Raw genomic sequence first — 8,175 nt, forward strand, 5'->3', positions numbered from 1 at the left:
TGATGAAATATCCTCGATAATACTTCCTTACCACGTACATTTTACAAAATTTTTTTTCGAATCTCCTAACACAAAACCTTAAATAACAAGCACAACTCAAACAATACTGACACCCAATACGGCTTCGCGAACTCGAGAAGCAAAGAAGGCGATTAACCATCCGTCAGCATATAATACAATACAAAGTAAAAATATAAAATTAAATTTAAATATTCGCGCCAGATGACTTTCCTCATTAATTTTTATTATATTAAGATATATTAAGTTAAACAAAAAAAATTTGTAAGTGGCTTTCGCTTATAGGGAAGGTGGCCATAGGAAAACCGAAAGACTATACTAGCCTCTCGCTTTTCCGGGGAAATGTTATGTCCACTTCAATTTTTTTTTCTTAATTTAAATCACCCGCGCAGATGGAAGACTTCTCCATGCGCGAAAGCCACAAAAAAATGTAAGCTACGTGACTGCTGGTTGACTAGCGGGGACTTCTGCAATCTCAGCACCGCGAGCTTATAAAAAGGCGATCAACAGCCAAATCCACGTCTTAGTTGGTTAATTCGACTTCCGCGTTTAACTGACGGGCCCGTGCCTTGTAGAGTCCTTTGCTTTAATTTGCTCCGCACTTAAAGGAAGTTTGGACGCGGTTTCAACCGGCAGGCCACGTAATAGTTTTAAGTGTAAACCAGGTCTTTGTTAGTTAATTCGACTTCCGCGTTTAACTTGACAGGCCCGTGCCTTGTAAAAGTCCCTTATCTTAATTTGCGCTGCACTTAAGACGAGTTCAGACACGGTTCAACCGGCAGGCAACGTATTAGTTATTAATATCTACGAACCGGACCCTCAAAGTTCTAATTTGCCCTGCACTTAGGCGAGAGCTCGGTCAGTAGATAAAATTTAGAGAGTCGTATTCTCAAACTTCTAATTTGCCCTGCACTTAGGCGAGAATTCGGCCAGTAAATAAATCATAGAGAACCGGAATCTCAAAGTTCTAATTTGCTCTGCACTTAGGCGAGAATCCGGTCATTAAGTTTATTCAAAATTTCTTAAAAGCTAGTTTTGCGCACTTTACCCTACGGGGGACTGGAGGACGTTAGCTCAATCAAATTAATAAAATTCATTAATATAAATTTCGATTAAATAAAATTTGTTAAAGTGTAAAAGTTTTAGTGTTTATAAAAATAAATATCAAAAGAAGTGAAATTTTGTTCAAGTCAATTCATTTCGTAAAATAAGAAGCCCTTAAAGTAAGCAGCCCAAATCCATCCAACTCCATCCGCTGCAAGGACCAATTGAAGGGCCCATTCAAGGAAAAGGCGCTAACAGCAGCCCCGGGATCACGGATCCGGTAATCAGAAATAATCTAGCAAGTAGTAAGTACATCTACTCCTAATAGAAATCCGTGAACAGTCTCAAACGAAGGCGTGGTAAATTCGTACATCGAAAACGTCACACAAAAATAATTAAAACAACGGAATTAAAACCTCCGTTGCGTATTCTTTAAACTGTTAGTCCAAACCTCCACCGTTTACGCTACCGCTCAAAAAACGCCCTTGGACATAACATATATATATATATATATATATATAGATAGATAGATAATAAACTTTATTGACCCTAGAGCCTTAGCTCCCTCAGGACCATCATAATTATACATTATAATCAGTGTAAAATACAGAGCATGTAATTACATAAATTGAAAATAATAAAATAATAACATATTATAATGAAATAATAACGTGAATTATAAATTATAAATTATAATCGTGGTAGATATGAGACAAGTTGCCAGAAAACCTGCTAATATCACAGTTAAGCAAAACTAATATCATTCAATATCACTCAAGGCACAGCAGCATACAATAATGACAATCAAAGCTCAATATCATAAATTAATACTTTTGCAAATAACAATTATAGCACGCACTACGGAACAGTTCATAATTTTCAGCTTTAGTTACTTCTGGGGGTAGCGCATTCCAAATGCGTATCCCGCGGATAAGAAAAGAGTTCTCAAATATCCGACAATTAGATCTAGGCAGGCGTAAACAATCCTCCCTTACATCACCCCTCCGCAAAGCTACCGGCAAAAACTCCAAATTACATCTGAACAATTGTCGATAGCCCATACATATTTCTTTATAAAAAAGGCATGCCATGAAATAATTTCTCCTGTCACTCAACTTCAACCATCCCAGCCTCTTAAAGTACGGCGTAATATGCTCAGCCCTTGAAACCCTATATATATATATATATATATATATATATATATATATATATATATATATATATATATATATATATATATATATATATATATATATATATATATATATATAAGTATTTACAACCAAATGTCGACTTATATAAAATTGTACCAAAGTACATACTTGATTAATGTCAGTCTATGTATATTTATATACAAAATCATATATAATCTGATCAGCCTGACTTATAATAGCCCATATACACATATAAGTTATTGTTACATATAACCATACATAATTATATCGATATATTAATGTATAAGTATATTCAGGCAAAATTGTTTTTTCTCGAGTTGTGATTCGTCCGAACAAATTTGGGTTACTCAATGACGCGCGCCAAGTACGATAAAAATTTTTCTTTTTTAATTTTTAAATTTTCAACATTATGACGGTTTCTTGGTATTTTTTTTGTATTTCACATCTTTTTGTAAAGAATAAAAAAAATTATTGAAACGAGCATTATTTTTTTTTGTAAAGTTCGAATGTTATTCAAATGAGTTTTGTAAACGTGGACTTGGCGCGTTTTTTTACAGTAAGACTGTTTTTGTTCGGATATTTAAGTACTTTTCAGGCCCAAAATCAGCCAAGTGATAAATTAAGAGTTTGAAATGTCTCGAAATTGTTTTATAACTTTCTGTCTATAAACCAGTTCGCATTTATTTCTATCTAGTCATAATTGATATATGAATAGGTATCTTTAACTGATCTAAAATGTCTCTAAAATTTTTTATTTTATTAATATAAATGAATTTTATTTCATTTAATTCTTGCGACTTTCATGTAAATTATTTTGCTGTATAACTTTAACGAAAGAAATAAAATTTAAATGAATTAAAATGCTTCAGACACAAATTTATCACTGTAGTTATTATATTCCATCGTATTTAATTTGTGATTACAATTTAATTTTTTTTTATTTTCATTTTTTAGCTAAACCTATCATTACTACCTTTCCTGCTTTTTTGTTTTACTCCTCATAAACATAGTGTTTTAGACACGATTTTGGAAGAAAATGATATATAAAATAGTTATTTTCATTACATAACTTTAAAAAAATTTTCTGATAATACCTAACATATCATTTTTCAGTTATTTACGTGTGATATCGACAATTTTTATATAATTTATCAATAATTTCTTAATGCATAGGTACAAACATCGAAGATTTTAATACATTTTTGTTTATGCGACAATCTGTAGATTATGATGTATTTATATGATATTTGGTACGTTTCGTATACGGTCAAGTGAAGTGATATTTGTTTTTATAGACCTGTTTTAATATGCTGCCCTTTATTGAACAAAACGATTTGATATAATTGAAAATAATTAAATTTTTAATCATTTTTAATCCTGTTAAATTATGAAAATTATTTTAATTTATATCTCGCATAGACGTTTAACAAATGGAATAATTTTCACGGGTATTAAAGATTATTTTTTATTTTTGGAAATTTCCATTGTATATAAGTATGACTTCCGAGGGGAAAAAAATTATTTAAATAATTACAAATTTATTTGTATCGTAAAAATTATTTGATTAATAAATATAACAATACAATATTAATTTGACTGGAATATTATCTTTAAAGCGTGATTTTAAGCAGTCCAGAATATTATACAAACATACAAACAGACACCGCGACATCTTCGAAGGTATTCAATTATCATAGTAGCTTCCTAGAAGTATAAAAATGTTGAAAAATAATAAATAGTTGGTTTTGAAAACAGGATGAAACCGATAACGTCTTAATTTTATGTAATCATTTATTTTAACACGCTTTTATTAGCTTAGTATGTATGTACACAAAAAAAAATTAACTTGATTCAAGAGAAAAATTATTGAACCAAGAATATTATTTTGAAGAGAGTAATTGTCCTCAATCAAGATGAAAAATTCTTGAATCAAGTAAAATTTCCTTAAATCAAGAATTTTTCTACTCAAATCAAGAATATCAAGTTCTTCAAAATTATATACTTGATTCAACAACATTTTTTTTTTGTGTATGTATGTACGAAATCTGAGAAGTTCATTTTCGAACATTTCAAAAAGTCGGAATAATTTGAAACTTCGCATACTTATCAAGGATTGATGACAATGCAATATTTTAAATAATAAGTATCGTTATCCTTTTCAGGATTTGCGATTTTTTATGTAGTATCCGATATCCGGTTGTATCTTAGTTCCAAATATCAAGAGACGCGCTGAAAAATTCGCATTACATAATTTTCATTCGACGTGACGGTTTTTTCGGGGAGAATAAAAATATTTTGTGTTATAGTTTTTCAACAAGTTACATCGAATAGATTTCAAATGTAGCTAAAATGGTGGAATGTTGTAATGATAAAAAAAAAAAGAATAGTTTAAAAGAAACTAAAAAATACGTTTTAATAGAAAATTAAACTTAAAAATGGAAAATAAATTTCAAAAAATTTTAATTAAGAATAGTGTTAACAACGAAAAAATGTATTTCTGACATATCAACCGTGAAAGTTGGATTTTCAAGCAACACACAGAGGGCGCAAAGAATACGATTTCTGAGACTCTATAGTTTAGTTAATTTACCTCGTACTAGTATCGAAAAGTAACTTCTCTCTCTCTCTATCTGTCTCTTCATTTCTGCACGGCTGCTAAAATACGCTATAGTCGAATCTTGTAAACGACTTCAACATATACGTAGATTTAATCCGTGGCTATTTAATCTCGTGTGACAGGCTTTGTATTTAAATTATAAAGTTGTTAATAAAAATGAGTGAACTATTAACAAAAACATCAACTCCACCTAATTTAACTACTATGGCAATTACTTTAAATAAAATAAACAATGATAAGACATTTTTCCACGGTTCTTTCAATCCAACTTTCACAATTGATATGACAAAAAATTATGTTCGATACTTTATGCTCAAAGGTAGAGATTCTGACAAACTTGGAGTGAAGGCACGCGTTTGAGACTATGATACATTCTCATCAAGACCTCGTACTATATCTGGACTCGCTACGCTCGTCCAGATAAATAACTCGGGCTTGATAAGAATGCGCCATAGCCTCAAACTCGTGACGTCACTTCAAGCCGTCAAAATCCCTGCCTTTGCGCATACGTATCGAAAATAACTATTTATCTTAAAAAAGCGTGGGGTGCTCGTTGCTATTTGTTATAAATATTTAATTGACAGATATTGTTAAAAGTTACTTTGAAAATATCTTTAAAAGCACCCTTCGTTTTTCTACAATAAAATAGATTTTTTCGTTAATTATTCTATTCTTATTTAAAATTCATTAAAATTTATTTTCCATGTTTTAGTTCGATTTTCTATTAAAGCGTGTTTTTTAGTTTTTTAAATTATCATTTATTCACCAGTGGAAATTAAAAATGAAAATTAGTATATTATTCATCATGTTAATGCGTAATCGAGTATTTAATATTTCTTAATTTTTTTAAATAGTGAAGATAACTATCTTTATTCTAAATCTTCTTTCTTTTATACTATCATCCTTGTAATTTGTCAATTCCACATCCTATCCTGTATCTATCAACTCCTCATTCCATCCACAGGCTATCCAAAGAAATGCTGGAAAATTTGGAGTTTGGAAGAAAATTAAGGGTGACCTTGAAGCTCGAAAACAATTAAGAAGGCTTATGGCCATTGCTTATTTGCCAGAAGAAAGGATAACTGAGGGATATAGGGAATTCACAAAGAAATTATCAAAAAAACATGAAAAAATTTTCGAACCCTTATTAGATTATTATGATGATTATTGGTTAAAGCAACGAGGCTCTAAGGAGTTCAGTGTATATGGATTAAATTTTACCACGGATAACTTTTCTAAATCTTACAACTCCAATTTAACCCGTAATTTAAGAAAAAGGCCTAACCCTAAAGACCTAATTAGTTAGTATTTATCTATTTATATATCACATATGTTTACGCACATAGTAGCTTAGGCATAAAGTAGTAGGTTATTTACACAGAAGAAAAAAAAAATCGACTCAAGTGTAAATTATTTTAAACCAAAAAAAACTGAAAATTTTTCGATTGATATCAAAATTTCTTGACCGAAGCTATATTTTTTTGAGTCAAAAAAATTTTTTCTTACTCCAACATAACTTATGTATTCCTTATAATTTTAGTGGCACTAGTTTTATTTTCTTTCTGCTTACCGTTGACCCCCAACTGAAAATTTGTTGTTAAAAAAAAAAAATTAATTGGAAGTTTCTGCCCGTAGTATCAATTATCAGTACGTTCTATAAGTGTAGGATGAATTCCCATTTGAAATACTCGTAAGGTTTGATTTATTTTTTAAATATCTGTCTCTCAGGCATATTTTTACACTATCACATTACTCTTAATCATGCTTTGTTTTATTTTGTCATACACATAAAAAAAGGTTCACTTGAGCCAAGAAAATATTTTTCTTCCAAATTATTTTCTTGAGCAAAAAAAAATTTTTTTATGACAGGAAATTTCACTTATTCCAACAAAATTAATTCTCTTGCTTTAAGAAATACGTGTCTTGATCCAAGAAAATTTATTTAAGTCAAGAAAATCTTCTTTCGAGAAAATTCAGTCTCTTGCTCAAAAAAATTTAGTTCTTGATAGAAGTAAATTTTCTTGTCTTGAGAAAATTTCTCTCTTGCTCCAAAAAATTAAATATCTCGATAGAAGTCAATTTTTATTGATCAATATATCAAATGGAAAGATTAAATAATATTGAATCATTTTTTTAAATTCAATATGTATAATTGCACGCTTAAATAATATAAAATGGGTATCAAATATTCAAGAGAAAATTTTTCTCAAGGTGAGAAAATTTTTTCTCAGCTGAAGTAGTTGGCGCTGCTTCCCTAAAGTATCTAAAAATCTTTATCAAATATAAAAATTAATTATATTAAGTATTTGCAATAATTTGAATTAAGAAAAAATGACTTCCACCAAGAATAGAATTTCAAGAAAAATTTTTACTTCGGCCAACACAGCTTCGGTCTTCCTTCAGGCACCCGAAAATTTTCTTGAGCCAAGAATTTTTTCTTTCTGTGTAGATATTTGACAAAAATAAAATTTCCTATGTATTTTTGATGGAAAATCTTGTAAAGCTTTGGAAAAGATTTTCAATTTGAAACAAAAAAAAATAGTCTAAAAAAACCTACTATGTATGTCTACGTATGATACTTGTATATGCTATTCATCTACTAATCAAATTTTTTCTTTTGATTCATAAGCTTATATTAAGCAAAATCTTGAATCCGGAGAAAGGAAATTAAAGTCTATCGAAAAAGGAAAAAAAGTAGACACTTTGGCCAGCAATACACTTATCAAAATGAGGGAAATTCGACGTTCATGGGATGAGGTTGACAAAAGAACGAAATCAGTAAACTTTTTCCTCAATCATATTAGTCAGCTAATCAGGAAAATAGCACCAAAATTTGAAGTTCCCAGCGATGATTCTGATATAGACGATGATAATGGTATAGTATAATGATCCATTCACATAAAAAAATTTGTATGTGCTGAGATATTTCTTATGCATCATTTTTTGTGCAACATAAATCTTCTAAGTTTATGTGGTAATCGTTTCGACAGATACTTCAGGACATCTCATAATGCACAGTGGCGTATACACTTCTCACAAAAATGAAGGGAGCAAGAAAAAAATCTAAATTTTTGGGTGATTTTTAACAGGCTGTAACTTGTAGAAAAATGGTCGTACGGAAAATTAAAAAAAAAGGAAATTGTAGCTTTAAGTGTCTAGTTTTTGGATCTGAGTTTTAAAATTTTTTTTCCAAAATTTTTTCCGAGTAATCTTAAAAAAACTACCGAAAAAAAAAAATTTTCAAAAATTTTTTTTTTTTTAATCTATCGACTTGGAAAAATTTTTTTTGACTTAACCTGCATATGGACCAGATAACTTGTT

The sequence above is a fragment of the Cotesia glomerata genome, linkage group LG9 (assembly GCF_020080835.1).
Source record: "Cotesia glomerata isolate CgM1 linkage group LG9, MPM_Cglom_v2.3, whole genome shotgun sequence".
Lineage (NCBI taxonomy): Eukaryota > Metazoa > Arthropoda > Insecta > Hymenoptera > Braconidae > Cotesia > Cotesia glomerata.